The sequence below is a fragment of the Anolis carolinensis genome, chromosome 1, assembly GCF_035594765.1.
Source record: "Anolis carolinensis isolate JA03-04 chromosome 1, rAnoCar3.1.pri, whole genome shotgun sequence".
NCBI lineage: Eukaryota > Metazoa > Chordata > Lepidosauria > Squamata > Dactyloidae > Anolis > Anolis carolinensis.
Genome location: NC_085841.1, coordinates 161,171,072 through 161,197,520, shown reverse-complemented (window position 1 = coordinate 161,197,520; position 26,449 = coordinate 161,171,072). Strand labels below are relative to the sequence as shown.

At 42.8% G+C, this 26,449-nt stretch overlaps 1 protein-coding gene across 2 annotated transcripts in view; it reads right to left on the bottom strand.

Moving 5' to 3' along the window:
- snap25 (synaptosome associated protein 25) overlaps window positions 1–25,141 on the bottom strand; it is a 64,844-nt gene extending 39,703 nt beyond the window's left edge. The window contains exon 1 of one of the 2 annotated variants that reach the window (XM_062957686.1): window positions 24,983–25,141. The gene's annotated coding sequence lies outside the window, so the exon portion shown is untranslated. The remainder of the gene's footprint in view (window positions 1–24,982) is intronic. The other variant, XM_003215305.3, reaches the window with a different exon arrangement.
- Window positions 25,142–26,449: the final 1,308 nt, after the last annotated feature.

The window sequence follows — 26,449 nt, the reverse complement described above, 5'->3', positions numbered from 1 at the left end:
ATAGTGTCAGATTGCGGGAAGTCATAATCCCACTCTATTCTGCTTTGGTCAGGTCTCTCTTTACCACATACTATCCAGTTCTGGATACAATTCAAGAAGGACATTGAGAAGCTGAGATTTGTCCAGAGATGGGCAAACAAAATGGTCAAAGGTTTGGAAGCCAAACCCTACGAGGTATAGCTGAGGGAGTTGTATGGAGAAAACAAGGCTGAGAGGGGACATGATAGTCATGTTTAAGTTTTTGAAATGATGTCACACTGAGAAGGGAGCAAACTTGTTTTCTGCTGCTCTGGAGACTAAATACAGAGCAATGGAATCAAACAGCAGGAAAAGATATTCCACCTAAATGTTAGGACGAACCTCCTGATGGTAAGAGTTGTTCTGTGCAGCAGTGGAACCCATTGCCTCAAAGTGTGGAGGTGACACATTCTCTGGAGGTTTTAAAGCAGAGTCTGCATGGCTATCTGTCAGGAGTGCTTTGATTGTGTTTTCTGCATGGTAGGAGGCTGGACTGGATGGTTCTTGTGGTCTCTTCCAACTCTTATGATTCTATGTATTTTAGGAAACACTGACTACACTGCAGCAGCCTATAATTCAGAGGGAGGAGTCCATGGCTGCCCAATGGTTGTTGGACTTTATACTCAGAATGGCAAATCATCAGGGATTATGGGATTAGGAATTTAATGACATCTAAATAGAATCTTTGCTTTTATTACTCAATCCATACTGCAAAATTCCCTACTTTCCCATTTTTTGGCTAAAAAGGTCGAGTAATGTCATAGAAACGCTAAATGTCTATTATAAAATAAACCATATGGCAAAATGTTTTATTTTGACTTGGCAAATGCTACATATACATTTCCAAGGTTGTTCTATGAGTGCCTTAGAATAATAGAATCATAGAGTTGGAAGAGACCTCATGGACCATTCAGTCCAACCCCCTGCCAAGAAGCAGGAACATTCAAAGCACCCCCGACAGATAGATGGCCATCCAGCCTCTGCTTAAAAGCCTCCAAAGAATGAGCCTCTGCCACATTCCAGGGCAGAGACTTCCACTGATGAACAGCTCTCACAGTGAGTAAACACACCCAGCACTTTAAGCCACTCCTCATAGGGCTTGTTCTCTATCTAGGAATGCTGGATGTGACCCAATATTCTCCTGTTCTTTGGTATTCTGGAATGGAAACTGCCAGCACAGATACCTACAGATATGTGCAAAATATAATAATTATAGTCTTCACATTTCTTTGGTTCAGGGCTGTTTGAAGATAAAGGTTTGGAGATTCAAATGGAAGAGTAAACTAGTAGTTCATTATACAGATGATTTCAAAGGTATTGATTAATTTTAAATGCATTATATTTTCTACTAGCATATATTCCCAGCATTGGTGTCATTAGTACCACTGCCTATTTTCTCCCTTCTCCAACTCTGAGGGTACCTATTTCACAATGTTTCCATTGCAAAGCTCTGTCAACAGTGGGCAGGCTCTCTTTGTGGGTCTTTTCTTCCTTTCTCCCTTCTCCTTATGCACATCCCCTTGTTTCCCAGTGATATCACAGAAGGCCATTTCACTTAGCATTGTAATGAAGAACCAGCTATACTGTAATGAATAACCAGCTATCATCAATCAACAGATCAAACCCATTAAAATTACACATAATCCAGCTGATACTAACATTGACTGGGTCATAATCATAAGACAACAGGCAAAAGTGGGAAATCTCAGAAATTTGAGGCCCTAGTTTTCTGCCCTCAGACCCTCTAGGAGCCACACAGGTTGCTTAAATGGCAAAAAAAAGGAACACAATGAGTGGCTAGAAGTCCACTTAAAGTGAGGTTATAGGGCTATAGCCTATTTTAAAAGTGAATAGCTGCTCCTAGATGCTTGCAGGACTGCCTATTCACTTCTTATTTTGGCCAAAGAAGAAGAAGAAAATTCAGAGGCGAACAGCTTTAGGTGGTCAAATGCTGCTCCAGAGCCATGTGTTGCACCTCTGCTGTAGCAAGTGAGGTGTGAGACTTTTGTACTGAGTTGCCACTGCAGTGAGGCTAGAAGTTGGGTACTCTGTCCATTACTGGAAACAACCCCACACAAAGGTCCATGGCATTTCTGTGTGGAAAGAGCAAAGCACGGAGAGACAATGAAGTCAAGTGCATTCCATCACAATTCTTATATTATGTTGAGTTTTCTTGCCACTCCCATAGACAGAGAGACATGCTGGCACACCCCAGCCATTATCATGATGTGCACTTTTGTTAGCTGTAATATGAAGAACAAAAAGTTAGGATTTCTTTTATACCTTTGAGAAAGGCCTTCTCTGCATCATTGTTTATTCAGCAGCGAAGGAGTTCCACAGGTTGATGAAATAAAAGGTCATAAGACTCTCATGGCAGAGTGAGCCGGAAGACTTAACTGCAGCACTAAATAGAACCACAGCTGTAACTAAAAATAAAAGCATCACTTATGCTTGTTAAAACTACACTGACCTTAAATTAGGTGCCATTTGGTCAGTGTAGGGTGCATCTACACAGTAGAAATAATACAGTTTGGCATCTCTTTAACAGCTACGTGGTTTGGTGAGGCACCAACACTCTTTGTCAGAGAAGGCTAAAGACCTTTGTAAAACTACAGCTTCCACGATTCTACAGCATTGAGCCATGACAGGTAAAGCAGTGTCAAACTTTCACTCTGGCCCCTTCCACACAGCATTCACACTGGCCCCTTCCACACAGTTGTATAAAATCCACATTGAACTCGATTATATGGCAATGCGGACTCAGATAACCCAGTTCAAAGCAGATATTGTGGATAATCTACCCTTATATTCTGGGTTTTATGGTGATGCAGAAGGGCCCTCGACAGTGTAGATCAGTGGTACGCAACCTTTTTTTTGACCAGGGACCACTTGACCAGGGACTACTCTCCAACATTACTACCAAAGGATTACGAATCGGTTTTTGGTCAACTTTAGAGTCAGTTGGGTTATTTGGGGTGTTGATTCAGAAAATGCATTGCATATACCACATCAGCTCTAGTTTCTGACACAGAACATATGACATCCAGTAGTCGCCATTTGCTTGCCCACAGAAAACCATATTTAATAATCTAGAGCTGATGTGATCTATCCAATGCAATTTTCTGAATCAGCACCCCAAATAACCCTAGGAACAGACCTAAAAACAAATACATCAAGGCGCCCCCACTTCCAGGTACCACATGGAATGGCTCTGCTCAGGGAGAGGGAGGAGGAGGAGAAGCAGCAGTCAGGAGGCTTGTTGTTGCACCTTTCATCAGCCTCTCTCCTCCCGATATCCCCATTGCCTCAGCACAATAAGGGTTTATGAGACCAGTTGCTCTCGTTGCAATGGTGTAGTAACGGTAAGGCTGTGGACCATGTTTTAACTCTTGGGGACCACGGGTAGTCCACAGACCACAGGTTGGGAACCAATGGTGTAGATCCACTCATAGCCTGTTGAGGACCATTCAGTATTGGTGCCTTGACATTATATGCATTTGAAATATGACCTGCATTCCAATATAGATTTTTAACAAAGCAAATTCCTAATGCATTTAGTATAAAATTCAACATCAGTTTGAAGCTTCTGTTTTAATATTTAATGCTAACAGCCCTTTTGCAGCATACCAACTGTAAAAGGAATTGCTGGTTGCTGCATGATGTTGGTTTAGAAAGTCCCAGGCATCAGAATAAATTTGCATTGCATTGCAAATGTAGGAAAGATAAGAAATGGAATCAGATGGAAGAATGATTCAACCCCTTCACTCTCATGTTCGACAGTGGCTTTAAAGGTGTGCAAAAACGGTCATTTTGTTTTCATAAAGCAATGCTTGCTACGTTGCAGACTTCTTGGACAGCAGCCATTTTGTAAAGCGCATCTTGCAGAAGAACAGGCAATCGCTGTGCTGCATGAGTTACGCCTTGCTTTTCAAGAATACTTCAGATAAAAAAGTACAGAAGGCTGTGCTGTATAGACAAACTAGAAACAACAAACTGGTCAGAATTGGTTTTGTTCAGAAATTTAAAAACACAAGAGATTGTATTATGTGGAAGGCTGATATGTTTTTATGGAAAAACTTGGGATTTGAAAACTCTTCAAGACCATAACTGCAGGTTCACTTTACCAAAATATCCTTAGCAGGTGATAGATAGATAGATGGAAAAATCCTTGTAGGCTAGTAGTGAGTCTTCCCAGTAGCAACATAAACCTTTGGAAAACTCCCAAGGTGTACTTTAGATAAATAAAAATTGAATATGAGTCCAAGTAGAAATGGTGACAACAGCTAAAACTGCTGGGCATATTTTGATATCTTTCTGACCATTGAGAAGAATTTCCTTTGGTCCCTGTCTCACCATATTACCTGGTTAGTCTGTTCCCTGGACCCCCTATAAGGGTTACTTTCATATTACTTTCCACAAAGCTATTGCCCAAGAAGTAGTCCCAGGGCCCTTCCACACAGCCATATAAACCAGAATATGAAGTCAGATAATCCACAATATCTGCTTTCAATGAGATTATGAGTCCACACTGCCATAGCATCCAGTTCAATGTGTATTTTATACAGCTGTGTGGAAGGGGCCTCAGCCTACTCCAACTCCTGCCACCATCTGTGATATTTGAAGAACTCAGTCCAATCTCATCACAATGGCCTATCCTGGTGAGAGCACAAGAACCCATCTCCTGGTCTCAGGGCCCTTCCACACAGGCATATAACCCAGAATATCAAGGCAGATAATCCACAATATCTGCTTTGAACTGGGTTATCTGAGTCCACACTGCCATATAATCCAGTTCAATGTGGATGTTTCACTAACTATAGTTTACCTTAACTGCAGCTTAGAATTAATAACATGCCAACATGAAGTTAATCTAAAGTGTAAGCAAAAGCTCTTGAACTCCTACACTAGAAAAAAAAGCAGATTTGGGAGCCATGTTCAGTTTGCTCATGTTAAACCACTATTTTCCAAACATGGCAATTGAAATAATCCATCTAAATGTCAGGAAGTTATTGAAATGCCTTGTTAAATCAGAAGACCAGGGTAATTAATAGAAGAACCGGATGAGCAATATAGAGTTGACATTCACATCTGCAGATTTAACTTTTGTAAAGGTAAAGGTTTTTCCCCCGACATTAAGTCTAGTCATGTTCAACTCTGGGGGTTGGTGCTCATCTCCATTTCTAAGCCAAAGAGCCAGTGTTGTCCAAAGATACCTCCAAGGTCATGTGGCCGCATGACAGCATGGAGTGCCATCACTCTTGTACATTTGATTATTTGTGGATTTGATTACAGTAATCTGTTCTCTCTAGGAATCCCTAGATTCTCTAGTGTGACAATCCTCAATGTCCAGTGGAAATCGATCACAAAGTGCTGGAGGACCTAGACATTCCTACAGGTCTCAGGGATCTTGTGATTCTAAATCCTGCTGAACACTAGCATGAAGCATCAAAACAGCCGATTAAAGTAATGCAGATATCATGTAATGCCATCTGTAATCAAAACACTAAAAAGGTAAAGGTTTCCCCTGATGTTAAGTCCAGTCATGTCTGACTCTGGGGGTTGGTGCTCATCTCCATTTCTAAGCCGAAGAGCTGGCGTTGTCCATAGACATCTCAAAGGTCATGTGGCTGGCATGACTGCATGGAGCACCGTTACCTTCCCTCCGGAGCGATACCTATTGATCTACTCACATTGGAATGTTTTCAAACTGCTAGGTTGGCAGAAGCTGGAGCTGACAGCGGGCACTCACTCCACTCCCGGGATTTGAACCTGGGACCTTTCGGTCTGCAAGTTCAGCAGCTCAGTGCTTTAACACACTTCACCACTGGGGCTCTCAAAACACTAGAAGTATATAAATTTGATATCTGAAGTCAGTTGTAAGGTAGTCAGAATTATTCATAGAAATTCAGCAATGCATTACAAACATACTTGGCATGCATGTCTTGGAACAATTAATGGACTACAAGAAAAAAGAAGTAACATTTCACTAGATACATTCTGTACTGCAAATTCTATCCCGCTGCCCAGAACTGAGTCATATATCAAACATTTTTACTCCATATGATCTTATGGTTGCTGATAAATATGATTGCTGAAAAACTGACAAATTATTTTGTTCCCTATGACATTCTGCTTAATAACTCACTTTTTCTGTTAATTAATTGGGAGTAGTTCAACCTTTTTTTTTTTTTAAAGATGAACTAAGTACAGCTTTAGACACAATGTAATGTTAATCCAAGCACTTCATTCCTGGGCATGATTTCCCAAATGCTTTTTCTGGAATATTGGTTCCTCAGCCAATAAATGACAACCCAGATTTTTGTTTTTGCATTGGACTTTGAATCTTTAGCAGGAATGGAAGCATTTGTCCCTCCCATTTCCTCCAAGGAGTAAGAGCCCCAAACATTTATAGGGCTTCACAACCAAAAACTCATTTTGAATTATCTGAAAATTAGAAGCTAAAAGAAGAATGTGTTTGACTTAAGAGCAGACCAATGTTTTACAGACTGGACAAGGAAAAAAGAGTCAGGGCTGCAAGCTCACCTCCATACAGCACTGGATTTCAATGACAGCTGATGGCTTCCCCTTCAAAGATGCAGTAAATCTGCTCTGAGAGGTATACCACTTGTTAAAGGAATGTACTATGTGAAACATGTTGGATAGCTCCTTAAAGTCTGTAACATGATGAAGAAGCCCACTGACGCCCTGGTCAAACACCAGTTACCAATTATATTCTGAGTCCATAGGACTTTGCTGAGCCCCTTTGTTACTTGTGAATCCATTATCCATATTCATTGGGGTGTTTAATGTTGCAGTGCCTGCAAAATGGTGGTTATCATACTGTGCACTAATTTCAAAGGGAACACAGTAATTGAGGATTGACTTTTGGGTCAAGCTTCTAAGAGTTCATTGGCTGTGCATGCATGTACTGGACTTGAATTCTCCGAACTCAATTATTAAACATAATTGATGTCGGCCTTCACTGACTCCAGTTAATTCAACACCAATGATATGCATTTGGAAATCAATAGGTTGCATCGCCAAATTCACTATGGATAAAGAAACCGAGAAGTTGTCAGTGGCAAGTGAATAAATGCTATTATCCAGAATCTGCCAGGACTGAAATTAAACCCTATCAAGTTAAACCCAAGCAAAGTTCTTCCTGAACCTAGCATAAAGCAAACGGAGGTAGAAAAGAAGGACCTAATACAGCTGGATGAAACTCCAGAACTGCCCCTCTGGTAGGGATCCCCTCCTCTTCCCATTCACTAGGTTGAACATTTTCTGTTGTAAGATCACACTCCACAAATGTTTGTTTGCTCAAATAATTGGCCCTGGTCTTCCTAAAGCTTAACATCCTTCCTAAATTCTTTGACTCAACATCCTTAGTAATCCTTTCTGTGGTTCCTTCAGTCTCCTCCATGCTTGTAGACTGGTTTAACTTTAATACCTAAAAAGAGAAACTCTCTCTTGTGCAGAGAGTCCCTTTGTGTTATTATGTTCTCCTTTTTTTAAAACAAGATTTTGATTTTGATTTGTGTTCAATTACCTTTAGCCTTTGTGGGTCCCCCCCCCCCCCCGCAAAAAAGCAAGACGTGGGTTAAATAAATACAGCTGCAATAATTATTCACGAACAGTTTTCAGAGCCATGTTGGTCTGTTTAAGCAAAAGTAAAAGGAAGAGGAGGGGAAAGGATGAGGCTGCAAAAATAATCCACTATAAGCTTCAAGAATGACTTATTTGAACATGCAATGCAACTACAACGACCTCTGTCAATGCCGATTAAATAGACTCCTCTCCCACATAAAACAGTTTCAGCATCTAGTTCAAGAATCTTCAAATTATTTGAACAAAATATCTTACCACGCTGAACTAATACCCCAGAAAAGGGAGCATTGTGACATTCTTTTTTGAAATCTCTTTTTTTTTACTTTGCACTAACGCTTTCTTTCTTATCCAAATGCTGAAATTGTAAATTTCAAAACAAAATATATGGATTGTTGTATATAATTCCCTGATTCATAAAAATACCATTATGTTTTTCAGAGAAAGTTCCATTATAGCTTTGACGTATCCTTATTATATCAAAATTTTACATATACTGTAGTTCTTTTAAATACTGTAGTTGATGCAGCTATATTTGCTTTTCTTTGGTTTGGTTAACTATTTTGAGCTTCTTTTCAGCAGGAAAAGTAAAGTACAAATAAGTAATGAAGAATTATTTGTTTGTCAAGAAACTCCAAGCATTGGATACAAACCAATTTATAATTGTTATAGAACATAATTTTCTTTATCATGTCAGAAGTCACTAGAGAACATACTGAAAGTAGCTTCTGGTGTGAGAGAATTGGCGATCTACAGAGACGTTGCCATGGGGATGCCTGAATGTGTTACCATCCTTCTGAGAGGCTTCTCTCATGTTTCTGCAAGCTAGAGCTGACTGACAGGAGCTCACCCCATCTCACAGATTCAAACTGGCAACATTCAGGTCAGCAACCTAACCTATAGGTCAGCAGTCCAGCCAGCACAAGAGTTTAACCCATGGCGTCACCACAGCTCCTATAGAACATGATGACTTGGGAGAATGGTCAGAGCAATATTAGTGGTCTAATTTTTTTCTTCATCTTTTTGTTTTTAATGGCTATGTTTTAAAGTGATCTTAAGTCTATTGACAGCTTAATTATATTTTAACTTTGTGTATATTTTCACTGATACCTGATTTGAGGTGTTAAAGTTTTGTAACCCACCTCATGTTCCAGTTTTGAAAGATTTAAATCTAGCTATCTCTCATTCTGCAAGATGTTTAATTTCTATGATTTAATTTTTTTTGTTTAAACATTTTAAGCATCCAAACTTTTCTAATATGTGCTTGGAATGCATTGTTTATTCTGCAGCCTGCTTTAATATTCAGAGAAAGAGAGAGAGAAAGTTGTGTCTGTTTGTATAAGAGAGAGAGAGCCAGGCATCAATCAAGCATGTTGAATGCCACACCCACAGCATTAGTTCTTGTTTTGTTCACAAACCTACCCCTCCGATACATCTCCATCTGAGCTGCCATAAAAGAGCTGTCCTCAGCAAACACTGCATTCATGCGGACATTAGGGAATGCAGATTCTGTCTCTAGCTGTACTAACAGTAACAAAAACTAACATCAGACTGGATAATGAGCAAGTGTCATTTTGGATGAAGAGCAGCAGACAAGTTCATGGAGTGGCCATTTGTCTAGAAAAGTCTAGAGAGGAAGTCCAATGAATGCTTTTGGTCAGGGGTGAGGTATCTTTAGGCTTTACAGTCATTTGGCCTCTGTTGCTCTCAATCTCTTATTATTGGCTATGCTGGTGGGAGCTACAAGACCAAAGACGCTAAGTCACAATCCTGGACACAAACCATTGGCATTCATAAACACATGTATTCATATAGAGAATATGATGTTAGCCATGGTGATAATTGGAATACAGTGCAGAGCACCTTTGCTCAATGAGTTACATGGTTCAATGAGAGTTTGAACTAGGGCCTCCCTTGCTGCCCAGACTCTTCTTCTCGCCGCCCAGACTCTCCCTCCACCTACTTTGGTTCCAAAACCCTATTTTCCTCACACTGCTCAGGGGGTGCATTGATTGTGTTTTTTCTGCATGGCCGAAGGGGGTTGGACTGGATCACCTCTGGGGTTTCTGTTACTACTACTACTACTACTACTACTACTACTACTACTAAGGCTGGGTGGCCATCTCTTGTGGGTGCTTTGATTGTGCTTTTCCTGCATGGCAGAAGGGAATTGGACTGGATGGCCCTGGGGGTCTTCCACTGAAATACTGTTAAGTTTATGCTGGTTAAAATTGTTCTTCATTTTAAATATTGTATTGTTCATTCTTTCCTCTTTTTGCACTGTGTGAACTAGTTCACACAAATACTCTCCATCCACTTGCCACTGGGCCAGGCCCACACCTGATATATACATTATATATAATATAATATATAATATATAATATAATATAAACATTTCTTGAGGCTTCACAAGAAACTTTTGATTCAATAAAGGCTCTGTGGCTGAAAAACTTTAAGAACTCCTCATGTAGAGGAAATGATATGAGCTAGGGCTGTAACTAGTATACAAGCCAGAGTTTAAATTCTTATTGAACCATGCAGTCCATTGGGCAACCTTGGGCCTGTTCACTTCTCTCTTATCTACACCCACCTCACTGGGTTGTTGTAAGGATAAAATTGGGAAGAAGAGTGCCATGCATGTTACTTTAAATGTATATAAGGAAGGGCATGGCATATGTAAAATGAAATAAATAGGAAATGAATACCCATGGATGGCTAAATATACTTAGCATCCAATTCTATTCACAGGAAATTCTCAGCAACTCTGCACGAATGTCATGATACTCCATAGTAAGTGCTTCACCAGAAATCAGGTCATACAATAAACATATGGCAAGTAACATTACATAATTACATAAATCTTGCTCTTTAATATTAAATTATATAACAATGTAAACCCCTCTCTTTTATCTCTATGCATGCATCCAGCGCATAAAAGGGAAAGTAGTTTCTAGCATTGTGCAAATTTCCCTAGCGTTGTGCTAGGTACACATATTTCATCTCCTCTAGGAAGCCCATCTCTGCCATCTCATTGTGGCATGAAGAGGAGTCTGGATTCTCAAAGGTTGTACCAGCAGACCATAAAGTTTGACAGGATCTACCAGTCTCACAAGGCTTTAGAGCCCAAGGGAAAGACTGTGCATCCATTATTTGAGAATTTGCCTATCTAAGCATAGAAAGAAATATGTTTCATATTGGCCATAACAACCACACATTGAAATGTTGCAATCTTCAAGGGTAGGAGAGACTCTATACAGATAAAACAACAAAGCTTCGTGGTATATTATCCACATTGAACTTTTTACTAATTTTCAGATGCTAACTTTCTCTTTAAAAAGCACATAAGGAAGGGAATCATATATGCTTACATGCAAACATATGTGTTGACCTTTAGCTGTTGTTGGACTGCCATATCCATGATGCCCTACCAGTATAGTCAATGGCCAAAGGTGAGGAGAGCTATGGCCTGACATCTCCTGGATGTCACTGTTCTTCCTAGCCCTGAGCTAACTGAACCAGTTGTACCTCTTCAGATGTTCAAAGCAATTACAATTGTTCAGTTGGTCAACACTGACACGAGATTCATCTCTTGAATACCTCCCTTAAAATCAGTTATAATAACATCTTTTAAAACCAGATCTAGAATCACTAGAGTCTTGATGTGAGTCTTGATTTAGAGAACAAACCTCAACTATGCAGTTTGTCTTTAGCCAATGCCAGCATCACCTTTGTTATCCTTCTCACCATTGAAAAGAGGGAAACATTTCCTGCATTCACAGTAACCTTCAATATTTATATTCCAAAAACTGTAATACACAGACTGTATGCAAACTTGAGATAAAATCCTTAGTTTGTATGAATGTGACTGTGGATATGCAGTGAAATGAAACAGACACATGGTGGCCTGCAAGCTTGCACATTTCCATTCTGTATCATTAATGTGGCGGTAATGGTTTGATGCTGCAAACCAGGTTCAATTTGTATCAATGCAGACTCTTTAAAACACAAAATGCACATGGTTTGGAACAGTTCCAGGTGAAAAAGAAAAAAAAAAGCATTTATGACATCAGCCAGCATAAATTCAATTTGGCCCATGCCAGATGAGCATTTGCCATCCAAAGTAACAGAAAAACATTCATGACAAATTGCTCCTGGTCTTTCTTTTCTCTTGCATTTGCATTCAGGCTCTTTTTACTGAATTAGAAAACATGCCACATTTAACATGAGCAAAGAAAGGATATTATAAATACGGTAAAAATCACATGTCCTCTTAAATGTTGTCAAACTGCAGCAATAACCGATAACAACAACATCTGTATGGCTATGTGATTCCCATCTTTATTTAAGGGAATACTTCAATCAACTTGAAGGATGTGATGTTTCTTTGCTTTTTAATTACAGACACAATATTCCCTATATTTGCAGCAAAAGTAACCCATAGAGGTTTGATGGCATGTTCCAGTCATTTATTTATTTACAGCATTTATATTCCGCCCTTCTCACCCCGAAGGGGACTCAGGGCGGATCACATTACACACATAAAGGCAAACATTCAATGCCATAACATAGAACAGAGACAGAGACAAGACGCAGGCACGGGCTGGCCTCGAATTCATGACCTCTTGGTCAGAGTGATTTGTTGCAGCTGGCTTGCTATCCAGCCTGAGCCACAGAGAAATAAATTAATATTACATCTTGAAATGGCATGTTTTGACTTTGTACAACATGGTGGGTTTTGTACATCCTTGCTGCAATGGTGGCAAATGTCAGCACTCCATTGTTCATCCATAAAATATAGATTAATTAGGAGTATTATAGCCCTAGGGCAAAAATATTGAAATATACTTCTGCCTAACAAGGTTTTCATATACGAGCCAAAAACATTTGAACACTACTTGCTTTAGAACAGCATTGCTATAAAGAGTAACAAATGGACAAATATTTCCAGATACAGATATTGCTCTCCCACACCTAGTGCAAATAGCTTATTCTGTAATACTGTTCAGCACCAAAAAAAAAAGTTCATCAGTAAAAATAAATTCAGCCAGAAGGGAAGATTGCCCAAGCAAATGGACAAGAACAAAACCAGAGCAAATGAATGACAGCAGAATACATTTTCTTTACTGAAGCCATTTACGTCAGTAATGATATTTCTAGATTCTATAAAAGGTTGCGAGACTGAGCTGTAAGGCATAAAGGGCAACAGGATGCTTCTGAGAGCCAAGTTCCACAATCGGCAGCCTCATAAAATATGTTGGTGGTGGGACTATACCATTTCCACTAGGGTGGAAGAGTGATGGAAATTTCCACCACATCACCAGCATATAATTGCTCAGTGGAAAAAGGGTATAAATGCACACAATAAAATAAATAATTGCATGCCAAAGATGCAGTTTTCTAGCCCTGGGCTTTTAGGGACTTTGATTTTGTGTTTCCTGTTCAGCAGAGACTGAAATGGAACATTCCAGCAAGAGATTCATCACGTGGGAATTCCCATTGTGTGTGTTTTATCTCTGACCTGAAGCTTTGCTTCAATATTATGTTATACTTCAAATGTCATTGCACAATTTAGAACTGTGCTTAAATTCACTTAAGTCACATTCACATTAAAGATAAATATCCCAGCATTCATGCATCCCATTGGATTTCAAATATTTTTAGACTGTAAGTCACATCATCTCTTACTATGGACTATGATGATGGGAGATGTACACAAAAACACACCTGGAAAGCTACTATCGCCCATTACTGAAGACTGACCTGCTAACATGAATGGGACTTGTTTACATGTAACTAGGTCCAAAAAGAAAACTGAAAATCCTTTTACATGAAACATGAAATCCTAAATTCCTTGCCTGTCTAAGAAAGGGCAAACTATTTATCTACATCTATATCTTTATCTTGCTGCACCATCCAAATTAATCAGTTACTATGATTCAAACATCAATTCACATGATTCAAACTTTCAATTCACAATAGTGTCATGGGAGAATGAAATGATTATTTCATTGGACTATATACTCTAGGATCCCTCCTGCCACCCAAAATAGCATAGATATGGTCAGAAAAAGTCATCATTTTTAAACTGAGGATATTTAATGTTCTGCTTTGCAAAGCTGTCCCTGACTTTGAATTAGGCTGCCTTCCATGGACTTTCCCCAGCAATATAAACTCAGGAGCAAAATATTGTGCATCATTTCAGTGGAGAGGGCTTTTTCTGATATTTAAGAATGAAGATGACTTTGGAAAACAGTAGGGAAATAACTTAATGCAGCTATTCCCAGAGGGTGAAATAAATCATATTTCTTGTCAAATGGTTCCTAGCCCTTCGTATTTCCAATTCTCCACCAACCCGCAGTTCCATTACACCATGAATATAAATGGGATCCTGAACCTTTTTTTTTTTGCTATTTGCTTTCCAGCCAGATCTTTCCTCTTTCATATTATGCAATTCTGTTTCTTCTCCCATTGAGTTTTCTGTTGCTGCCCCAACTGCCAGTGAGCATTTTATGGCACCTGAGCATGCTCTGCATTTCCCTACATCTGTCGATCTCTCCCTCTTCTGCTTATTTTGTTTACATAATAATAGATACCTGTGCCTGCCTGGACACCAGTTGCAAAGATAATGAATCCAGGGAGACAGAAAAAGAGCATGGGCAGATGGGAATAGGATATAAATATTAAAGCCTAATAAGATGTCATGTTCAGATAGACCTACCCTTTCTTGTTTTCCTCAGATAAGTACTAAAAAGGAGAAAGAAAGAGTAGCACAGACAATTTTTAGCAGTTCTAGACTTATTATACCAGTTTAATCCTTGGCCTAGAAAACTGAATCCCTTTAATGTCAAAATGGCTTCTGGAAAATTTCTGCAGCTCAATGGTACAGCACATGCTGTGTGCTCAAGGTCCAATATTTGATCTCTAGCATCCCTATACATTTGGGAGTCCTGTCCCCCACCAAAAAATTGGATCTCAAGTAGCAGAGCTGGGAAGGTTGTTTGCTAGAGGCCAGAGGGTTTTTTCCTAATTGGAATTTTCCAATGGTACTGTTCCATTATCCAGGCAGACTCCAAAAAAGGGGCCTAGACCCCCCCTTCACATATCATTAATGACTGTTGTTTTGATGGCAACATGGGTGGGGGGGGGATAAGAAAACAGGGAAATGATTTTACTCCTTCAACTCTCCCACCCCCATAAAATGGACTATCCTTCTCTTTTGGCCTCCGTCCAGATAATGGAACAGTATCTCTACGACTAATTGGAACAACAGTTTCTATCAACCAAGACTGACATGGCCACTGTTATCTAGACACAGGTGCCATTGTGTATGTATGCAAAATAAACATAAGAAGGCGAGATTGCTCAAAATTCCCATTTAGGGAACTTTAGATTGGCATCTGCTTGATCTTTCTCCTTTTTAAATGCACTCTCCTTAATGTTTTCTTAGTTCGATTAAACTTTAATAGAGGATATAGATCTATATCAATATCTCTATTTATGCAAGTATCCGATTCAGAGTTAGCCATTCCTGAAATTTCTAGATGTACAACCAGCCCTCCATATCCGCGGATTCTGTATCCATGGATTCAACCAACCACAGCTTGAAAATATTAAAAGGAATTCCAAAAAAGCAAACCTTGATGTTCTGTTTTGTACAAGAAGCATCATTTTACTATGCCATTGCATATAATGGGACTCGAGCATCCACATTCGAATTGCTGATTATGACTTTTAAAGCCATAGGCAGTTCAGGTCCATGCTATTTGGCCGACCACATCTTGTATGAACCTGCCCAGGCCCTGAGATCATCAGAAGAGGCCCTTCTCTCAGTCCCACCTCCATCTCAAGCTCAACTGCTGGGAACGAGAGAGCAGGCCTTCCTTCTTGGTGGCTGCACCTTGACTTTGGAACTCCCTTCTTCCCAGCGAAGCCAGAATGGCCCCCTCCCTGATGTCTTTCTGGCTGCAGGCTAAAATCTTTTTATTCAAACAGGTTTTTAAAGAAGGTTTTAAAGATTGTTAGTGGCTGCTGTGATTTTATATGCTTTTAATGATGTTCTAAATGGGTTTTGTATATTTGTATATTTGAAGTTGTATTGCAATGCTTTTAGTTGTGAGCCGCTTTGAGTCTCCATAAGGAGAGAAAAGTGGGATATTTATTTATTTATTATTCAAACTTATATGCCGCCACTACTCTAGGGCTCGGGGCGGCTTACAAGAACAGGCTAAAATCTAAAGCAATTTAAAAATAGCAGTAACAGAAATCAAAAACATAAAATAATAATAATAATAATAATAATAATAATAATAATAATAATAATAATAATTGGTGTCGGTATCTACAGAGGTTCCTGGTATCAAGCCCCAGTGGATACCAAGGGTCTACTGTAAGTTGCAAAAACATTTCATACATCCTTAGGTGAGGATAATAAGTGAACAGAATTATTATTTTGAAAAGCTATTATCCATCTGGATTCCTATTGAAGGGGCTTTCATGACTTTCAGTATCAGTGGCATTGCGTTCAATAGAAACATACACCTTGGCTGACATTCTCTTCTCATGGGAGTGATATCCGCTGAACCAAGAAACCAATAGGAAGTTGTCTTTGGTTTTGTCTACTTCAAAGATCTTTTCATTTATCCAGGATGGGCTAAAGTTCATGCTGTCTTGGTGGAGTCTCCTTCTCTGGAGGTTCTCTGGCTGTAGTCATGTGTGCAGTAACTGTTTCTGCCATTTAATCCATGTTTTCATACAGTTTCTTTCATTCGGATGGCACGATACGATAACCCCCCTCCGGAATGAAAATAACCGCAAAACAAAAGAAAAGTTTGAACTGTAACTATTTGTGCACCTGCTTTTCATGAGCACAGTCTAATCTTGTTATTAATCGCCCAACAGACAAAAAGAAAACCCACATTTACTCTCCTCTTCCAGGAGGTCATCACTCTTCCTTATCTGCAAGTGGGAAGCCTCCTTAAATTGCCTTGGAGAGAATGTGTGTGGCTCCTCCTAGCGCCATTTTGGGTCGTTGCTTGTTGTTGCTGTCTCGTCTGTCATGAAAGGAAGGTGCCTCCAACCCCCTCCTCTTCCTCTTTCGCATCTCTTACTTTTGGGTAAGACAGGCAACAGCAGTGACCTAAGGCAGCAGCTCCAGGAGCCAAGGAGGGGGAAAGAGGAGAGGGCAAGAGCCGCAAAGGATGAAAAGGAGGGGGCTGGAGGCAACTTCCTTGTATTAAAGACAAGAGGAGGAGAGGAAGGCAGGAGCAGCAGCAAGCAAAGACCCAAGACAGCAGCTCCAAGGCAAACCATGCCATTGCCAAAAATGACGGGGGGGGGGGTGCCACCAGTTAAAGAAGTGAAATAGTGGGGTTCAGTGGGCACTGGGCTGTGTATGTCATGTGTGGAGCATCTTTGACAAACATTTCATTTGGCAGGAAGGAAGGGTGCCCTGCCATGCCTGCTGCTGCTGGAGAAGTTAGAGGGAGGCGCCAGCAGGGGGAAAGAGGGAATGTTTTAAAGGATTATTTATAGAAAGAAAAAAAATCCCTAAAAATCAGGGGGTGACCCAAACATGATCAAACTTGGTCGGCTAAAAGTGGTCGATGTGCCCTCCATATGTAGTCATTTTCACCCCTCTAGCCCTAAAACTGAGAAGAAGGGGAGCCTGGGAAGGCCGCCCATGTTGGCCAATGGCCCAAATTTTTTTGTTCTTTCGGACCTGGAACAAAAACACTCATTCGGAAAGATGCCTATTTTCGGGAGAGGTGCTCAAAAACAAAAATAGGGCCTTATGGATGAAACAAACAGAAACAGATAGCGCTGCTATACAAATGCACAAGACTAGCTGAATGGCTATCTGTCGGGGGTGCTTTTCCTGCATGGCAGAAGGGGGTTGGGCTGGATGGCCCTTGGAGTCTCTGTCTTCCATCTGTGAAGATTCTCTGATTCTTGGGAGGCAAAGGCAGGCAGTCCTCTTCTTCTCACTCTCCCTCCTTCCCTGGAGCCACGCGCCATCTGAGTCATTGCTGCCTTCTTGGAACAGTCTCCTGGCTGCTCCAGACTCTACTCACGCAAGCGACCCTTGGCTTAATCCAATTGCTGCATTTTCTGGCAGGCAGAGGAGCCCTTGTGGAATCCCACCTTGGCAGCAGGGCCCCACGGAGAGATTCCTTCTGGGCTCCTCATTGAGTTGCCATTCCCCTCCCAATCCCCATCGCTACTCTTCCATTTTCCCCCTCTTCCCCCCCCCCCCAATTTCTTTTTCTGGGTTGCTGTGAGGTTTCTGGGCAGTATGTTATGTTCCAGAAGCACTTTCTCCTGATGTTTCACCTGCATCTATGCCAGGCATCCTCAGAGGTTGTGAGATCTGTTGGAAAACTATTCAAGTGCAGTTTATATATCTGTTGAAAGTCCAGGGTGGGAGAAAGAACTCTTGTCTGTTTGAGGCAGGTGTGAATGTTGCAGTTGGCCACCTTGGTTAGAATTGGAATAGCCTTTCAGCTTTAAGGTCTGGCTGCTTATTGCCTGGGGGAATATTTGGTTTCTTCCTTTTTGTTGAAATTGTCCACATACTTATGGATTTCAATGGCTTCTCTGTGTAGTCTGACATGGTAACTTTTTTTCGTGTCAGGAGCAACCTGAATTGCTTCTGGAGTGAGAGAATTGGCCATCTGCAAGGACGTTGCCCAGGGGACGCCCGGATGTTTTTGATGTTTTACCATCCTTGTGGGAGGCTTCTCTCATGTCCCCGCATGAAGCTGGAGCTGATAGAGGGAGCTCATCCGCGCTCTCCTTGGGTGGGATTCGAACCTGGCAGCCTTCAGGTCAGCAACCCAACCTTCAAGTCACAAGGCTTTTATCCCCTAGGCCATCGGAGGCTCCTGACATGCTAATCAAGCTGGCCAATTGCACCATTCACATTTGCCTCAGGCAGAGAAGAGTTCTTTCTCCCAGTCTGGACATTGCACAGATATATAAACCCCACTTGCCTAGTTTTCAACAGACCTCACCACCTCTGAGGATGCCTAACATAGATGTCGGCGAAACGTCAGGAGAGAATGGAACATGGCCATACAGCCCGGAAAACTCACAGCAACCCTGTGATTCCGACCCTGAAAGCCTTCGACAACAATTTCGTTTTCCTTCTGAGTCACGAGGCACGCCAAGGACGCCAGGAAGGAAGCTAAGGGAGGCGTGCTTCTCTGCTAGAGGGGCGTCCTCCTCCCCCGCGCGCCTCTCCCGCGTGGCCTCTCCCTTCCCCGCTTTGACTGGGGGCGGGCCATACCATTCCAAAGCGGAGGGGGAGGGAGAGGAAAGAGAGACGCTCTGTTGGGCTGCATCTTCGAAGAAGGCGCGTGCTGTGCTGGTCACGTGGGACCGGGCCGCTGTCGCAGGTTTGAATCACAAGCCCCGCTCAAGAGCAAAGGAGCCAAAACGAACGAAGGAAAGATGTGTCGTCAAAGGCTTTCATGGTCGGAATCACTGGGTTGCTGTGAGTTTTCCGAGCTGTATGACCAAGTTCCAAAGCATTCACTCCTGACGTTTCACCCACATCTATGGCAGGCATCCTCAGAGGTTGTGAAGTCTGTTGTAAACTAGGCAAGTGGGGTTTATATATCTGTGGAATGTCCAGGGTGGGAGAAAGAACTCTTGTTTGTTGGAGGCAAGTGTGAATGTTGCAATTAATCACCTTGATTAACATTGAAAAGCCTTGCAGCTCCAAGGCTTGGCTGATTCCTGCCCGATGAATCCTTTGTTGAGAGGTGTTAGCTGGCCCTGATTGTTTCATGTCTGGAATTCAGGATGTTGTTCTTTATTTACTGCCTTGATTCTAGGGTTTTTTTTAAATACTGGTAGCCAGATTGTGTTCATTTTCGTGATTTCCTCTTTTCTGTTGAAATTGTCTCCATGCTTGTGGATTTCAGTGGCTTCTCTGTGTAGTTTGATATGATGGTTGTTAGAGTGGTCCAGCATTTCTGTATCCTCAAATAATATGCTGTGTTGAGGTTGGTTCACCAAGTGCTCTGCTATGGCTGACTTCTCTGGTTGAGTTACTCTGCAGTGACTTTTATTTTCCTTGGTCCGTGTTTGTTGGACCAACCTGGACACAGCATAGGATATGAGAACACAGAAATGCTGGACCACTCTAACAATCACCATGTCAGACGACACAGAAAAGCCACTAAAATCTACAAACATGTGGACAATTTCAACAGAAAGGAAGAAACAATGAAAATGGACACAATCTGGCTACTAGTATTAAAAAAACCCTCTAAAATCAGGACAGTAAACAAAGAACAACACTCAGAAAACAGAGGAATTCCAGACATGAATCAATCATGGCCAGCTAACACCTCCGAACAAAGGATTCCCCCAGGCAGGAAGAAGCCAGGACATGAAGCAGGTAAGGCCATTAATTCTAATCAAGGTGATTAATTAAAACATTCACACTTGCCTCCAACAAACAAGAGTTCTTTCTCCAACCCTGGACCTTCCAGAGATATATAAAACTCCTTTGCTTAGTTTTCCAATATATCTCACAACCTCTAGGGATGCCTGCCATAGATGTGGGTGAGACGTTAGAAGAGAATGCTTCTGGAACATGGCCATACAGCCCGGAAAACGCACAGCAAAGCAGGAAAGATGGCTCCGTGCTATGGAATTTGGGGAGCTCAAAGTTGTGCTGTTTGATACAGAAGGCTTCCAACCTTGTGAAATGACAGCTCTTAGGATTCCCTAGCCCTGAGCCAAGGCGATCGGAGTCCTACCAAGCGATCATTCTTTCTACCGTGATGCACCCAAAGATGCGCCACGGAATTGGGGAGGGGGAGGGGGCGTGAGAGCCACCGTCCGAGGAACGTGCTTCCTCTTCCTCCTCCCCCTCCGCCTTGAATGCCGCAGATGGACGCAAAGAGTGGCTGGCGAAACGTGATCAAGGAGAGAGGCTTGCTCAAAGGGGGGCGGGTCACAAGGGGGGCGTGTTTGACGTATATCTATATCTATGGGAGGCGGGATGGAGACACTGGCTCCTCCGGGGAGGGTTTCTCAGTCACCCTCCCTCCCTCCCTGATGTCGATCAGCCTTCCAAAATAATAATAGGCGGAGGCACTAGATGGAAACATCAATCTCTCTTGGAGTCTTGGTTCCCAGAGAGCCGCCATGGCATGTTTGTTTTGAAACTACCCCCCCCCCCCCTTCCTCTTCCTGCAGAGAGAGAGAAATAAGGATGGAAAGAGCTGAAATCCCCGATACTCTGGCATCTTTCCTTTTGACGCAGTCGACTAAGATAAATGGTGATAATTGATGCCCTGATTCTTAGCGTCATTATGTACATAGATAAATAGACAATGACACTAAATAAGTATATATCTATATGTGTAGGTGTGTGTGTATGTGTGTGTTGCTGTGAGTTTTCTGGGCTGTATAGCCATGTTAGCTAACCCACTTGTATTTTATGGCTGCTATCATACATCTTAAATGAACCATTTTAAGGCTGGGGTTGTTGTATGTTTTCCAGGCTGTATGGCCAACATTCACACTGGCCTCCAACGGACAAGAGTTCTTCTCTCACCCTGGACTTTCCACAGATAGATATAAACCTTCCTTGCTTAGTTTCTCCATACCTCACAACCTCTGAGGATGCCTGCCATAGATGTGGGCGAAACGTCAGGAGAGAATACTTCTGGAACATGGCCATACAGCCCGGAAAACATACAACAACCCTGTGATCCCGGCCATGAAAGCCTTCGACAACACATTTTAAAGCCATTTTAATGTAATTGTATCTTAATTGCTTTTAGGGCATATGTTGTAACATTTTACTCATGTTTTAGTTTACTATGTCTTATTGGATTGTTTTTGATTATTTTCATCTTAATGCTTAATTTTTTATTGTAAGTTTACTGTTCTTACAGTGCATTATCTTGTATTATTTTGGTGTATTTGTTTTCATTTGAAGTACTGAATGTTTGCCTTTTTGTTTTGTGTCTGCAAACCACCCTGAGTCCCTTCGGGGAGAGAAGGCAGTCTAGAAGTATATTATTATTATTATTTTCCAGAAGCATCCTCTCCTGACGTTTTGCCCACATCCATGGCAGGCATCCATAGATGTGGGTGAAACATCAGGAGAGAATGCTTCTGGTACACAGCCACACAGCCCAGAAAACTCACATCAACCCAGTGATTCCATCTATGAAAGACTTTGACAACTGTATTTCTTCAATTGTAAGACGCCATCAGTTGTAAGACTCACCCCAGTTTCAGTAGCAGCACCACCTACAAAAATACACAAGATACACCTGCCATTCTAAGACGCACCCCATTTTTAGAGATGTTTATATAGGAAAAAAGTTTATCTTGGAAATGAAGAAAGACAGCATACACACACACACACACACACACCTCTATTTTTTAAACAAAATAGACCCAAGGGTTTCCCTGTCCTGCCTTTTTGAAGCAAGAGAGAGAGCGAGGGAGGGGGGGGGGAGAGAAATGCCGCCGGAGCCCCCGCTGCCAATCCGTTACATAAGATGGCACGCACCCGGTTGAGGGAGCTCTGCAGCAGCATCAGGGCCCTCCTCCTCCTCCTCCTCCTCCTCCTCCTCGTTCGGCTTCCCTCCCCTCTGATAGAGAAAGGTGGGTTGGGGAGGTGGGCGGGAGAGCTTTGAAGCCCATCTCCAGCACCCATCTTCTCTCCCTCCCTCCTCTTCCTTAAAGACTCCCCACAGGTTCCTGCCCATAATCCGGTTTCAGAATGGCCTCCCGACATGATGTCGTAGTAGGCAGGAAACATGAATGAAGCCTCCCTCCCTCTGGCCGTGGCGAGAGGAGAAAGGGATCAAAACCACTAGGAAGCGAAATAGGAACCCTGTAGCATTCCCTATTGCCTGCTCTCTATTTGGAGCCCCCATCGTGATTGTTATTCCACTGCATATTGGAAGGATCTCTTCCTAGATAAACAAAGGTCTGTAGTTTTGATTGCGGGGGGTGGGGGGGGGGAGAGAGAGAGAATAAAAAGTAAGGACGAACACTGGGTTGCTGTGAGTTTTCCTGGAACAGAGTTATATGACCATGTTCCAGAAGCATTCCCTCCTGACGTTTCGCCCACATCTATGGCAGGCATCCTCAGAGGTTGTGAGGTCTGTTGGAAACGAGACAAGTGGGGTTTATATATCTCTGGAAGGTCCAGGGTGGGAGAAAGAACTCTTGTCTGCTTGAGACTAGTGTGAACGTGGCAATTAGCATTGAATGGTCTTGCAGCTTCAAAGTCTGGCTGCTTCCTGCCTGGGGGAATCCTTTGTTGGGAGGTCTTAGCTGGCCCTGTTCATTTTCAGCAACAACTGAACGTTTTGCAACAGGACTCTGCAATGGCAAGGTTGGAGAAGCTTTCCAGCTTCCCTCAGTGGCGATGGATGTGGAGATGAATTTGTTAAGAGGCTGAAGAAGGGGGGTGAGGCATGTAAACAGCCTTGATCGGACCCTAAATCTGGAAAGTCAGGACCCAGTCCCACTGTTATCCTCCCCAGGTAGAGCAGACCTCTTGGAAAAAGCCATAACTGACGGAATGTCACATTGAATGAGTAATGAATGACTAAACCCCAGATAATAGACCAATTGGATGAGTAACATTTTGCAGACCTTGGTTCAGTAGGTCTATGCGATGGAGGCTAAGTCTTGAATTTAGCTCGATGTTTCTCAGTCGTTGTTGTTGTTGTTGCTGTTTTTATTATGATTATGCGTAGCCTTCTGGCATCGAGGCAAGAGGGTGGCCTCCTTTCCTTCTCTGCAGTGCCTGCGGGGTTTTCCTTTGAGCCGGAAACCCAAACACTTCCTCAATGCAGGCAGGGAGATGTCCGAGGTGCTGAATCCACCCCCCCCCCCCCTTGTATTGCCGCTTCTGCGGCATCAAGGCGGGAAGCTGCTCTGAGACGGAAAACCTGCTCCTTATCCTTAATGCAGGCAGGGAACTGTCCGAGGTTCTGAATCCAAGCCCCCTTGTATCGCTCCTGCTGTTGCTGCTGCGGCATCAGAGCTGGGAGCTGCGCGCGCAGCCCCTGATGGATTCCTGCGACGGAGGTTGCTGCTGTCCATGGTCCTGAAAGTGCAGCTGCGGCGGAGGGCCGCTGGCCGCTCTATAAAACACAAAGCGCACTATATACCTGGTATACCACATACACATCCTTGCAACTCTTTCCACCATATTACGAGGCAGCCAGAACAGCGCTATGCGTCAAAACGAGAGAGAGAGACTCCAGCAAAACAAAAACAAACCTTTTGCTCAGTGTGTTGTCGAAGACTTTCATGGCCGGAATCACTGGGTGGCGGTGAGTTTTCCGGGCTGGATAGCCATGTTCCAGAAGCATTATCTCCTGACGTTTCGCCCACATCTATGGCAGGCATCCTCAGAGGTTGTAAGGTGTGTTGGAAACTAGCAAGTGGGATTTATGCATCTGTGGAAGTTCCAGGGTCGGAGAGAGAACTCTTGTTTTTAGAGGCAAGTGTGAATGCTGCAGTTAATCACCTTGATTAGCATTAAAAAGCCTTGCAGCTTCAAGGCCTGGCTAATTCCTGCCTTGGGGAATCCTTTGTTAGGAGGTGTTATACGGCCCTGATGGTTTCCTGTCTGGACTTCTCCTGTCTTCTGAATTTTATTCTTTATTTGCTGTCCTGATTTTAGAGTTTTTAAAATACTGGTAGTCTGATTTTGTTCATTTTCGTGGTTTCCTCCTTTCTGTTGACAGTGTCCACTTGCTTGTGGATTTCAGTGGCTTCTCTCTGTAGTCTGAAATGGTGGTTATTAGAGCAGACCAGCATTTCTGTGTTCTCAAATAATATGCTGTGTCCAGATTGGTTCCTCAAGTACTCTGTTATGGCTGACATCTCTGGCTGAGTTAGCTTGCAGTGCCTTTCATGTTCCTTGATTCGTGTCTGGGCAATGCTGCATTTGTTGGTCCCTATGTAGACTTGTCCACATAAACCCTTTGCTTATCCTATGCAAGGATCCTGGGATAAGAGTGCGCCCAATGTTTTAAAAAGAGCATCGAATGCATTAATATTACTTTTACCCCTCTGCCTATCTTCTCTTTCACCACGATTGGAGATATTTCTGCTGCTCCTTCTCAGACTAAACAGTAAAGAAATGAATGTTTTTTCTCTCTCCATCTTCCTTCTCCCATATTCGGAGAGGTTACTGCTTCTCCTTCCCTCCTCGGCCTAATATGAGTTTGTTCCCCCCCCCCCCTCTAATCAGAAAGAAAACATCAGGATTGAAGAGATTTAGACTCCCCTTCCTCCCCCCCAAACCTTTTAGCAATTGAAAGAAAAGAAGGCAGGCGCTAGCGGGTAAAGAAGCCCTCCTTACCTGGGCTCCAGAAGCGGTGCTTCCTCGCTAAGCCTGGCTCGGCAACCGGGGAAGGAGGAGGAGAAGAGCCGCTCCTGACCTCTCCGAGTCTCCTTCTTCAATGAAACGGGAGCTGTGCCCTCATCAAAGATGGCCGTCGCTCCCAACGTCAGCAGCTTTTAATAGATATCTATTGAGGGGCGGATGGGAGGGGGAGGAAGCGAGAGGAGAGGGAAAGGAGGGCGCGCGCGCGCACGAGGGGAAGGGCGGGGGGAGCCGGAGGAGCGCCAGGGAGGCGTCTGGGGGAGCTTGACTCATCAGAAGCTGCTGCTGCTGCTGCTCCTGTCGCTGCTGCTGCTGCACCGTATACCGCAATCCCGGGCATTTCCCTCCCCCTCCTACAGAAAAAGAAAACAGAGAGGAAGAGCTCCGGTTAAAAAAGTAGTTAAAGGACCCACGAAGGGGGTGTGATCTTCCGTGCAGGCGAGGGGGAAAAGTATTTGTTATGATGGGAAGTTTTGGCTTCCTTCAGCCCGAGGTGGGAGCGACACTGCGGTAGGGATTTGTTTTCGCGAGAGCAGTGGTCCGAAAAGGGTATTCCTCTGAAGACTCCAAGACTCCATATATGGCCCGTTGACGTGGCTTTCTATTTTTATGGAGAAGGATGCTTTTCCTTGCTCCGAAGAAGCCACATTCCTCCGTTGGGGGGGGGGGGGCTTTTCAAACAAGACAAATGAGACTCCCCAGCAATCCTAATGTTTAGGATGTGGGCTTATTTGTTGTTGCATTTGTTGGACCTTGTAATCTGTGTTTTAATACAATGCAGGGTTGACAAAGAGCTGATTACATATTCACAGCGATGCAGAGATGCCATAGATTCAGCCCACAATCACCTACCTTGTTTAGTTTGCTCATCTTCAAACCCTGTTGGGAAGTCCCTTCATTTTGCTTTCTGGAGGATGCCAGCCTGCATGGAGTTAATAAAGACATCTTTCACATTGACATGCTTGTGTTTTTATGTCAAGTAATCAAAACAGGACAAATCTCCCTTCTCTCTCCCCATCCCAAAATACTTCCCATCGAAGAACCACTGTGGCCCAATCCCTAGATTCAGCCCACAATCACCAACCTTGTTTAGTTTGCTCATCTTCAAACCCTGTTGGGAAGCCCCTTGATTTTGCTTTCTGGAGGATGCCAGCCTGCATGGAGTTAATAAAGACATCTTTCACATTGACATGCTTGTGTTTTTATGTCAAGCAATCAAAACAGGACAAATCTCCCTTCTCTCTCCCCATCCCAAAATACTTCCCATCGAAGAACCACTGTGGCCCAATATTCAGCCCACAATCGCCAACCTTGTTTCGTTTGCTCATCTTCAAACCCTGTTGGGAAGCCCCTTCATTTTGCTTTCTGGAGGGTGCCAGCCAGTCTGCATGGAGTTCACAGAAAAATAACAACATGTATATGACTCCTAAAAGCAGCATATGT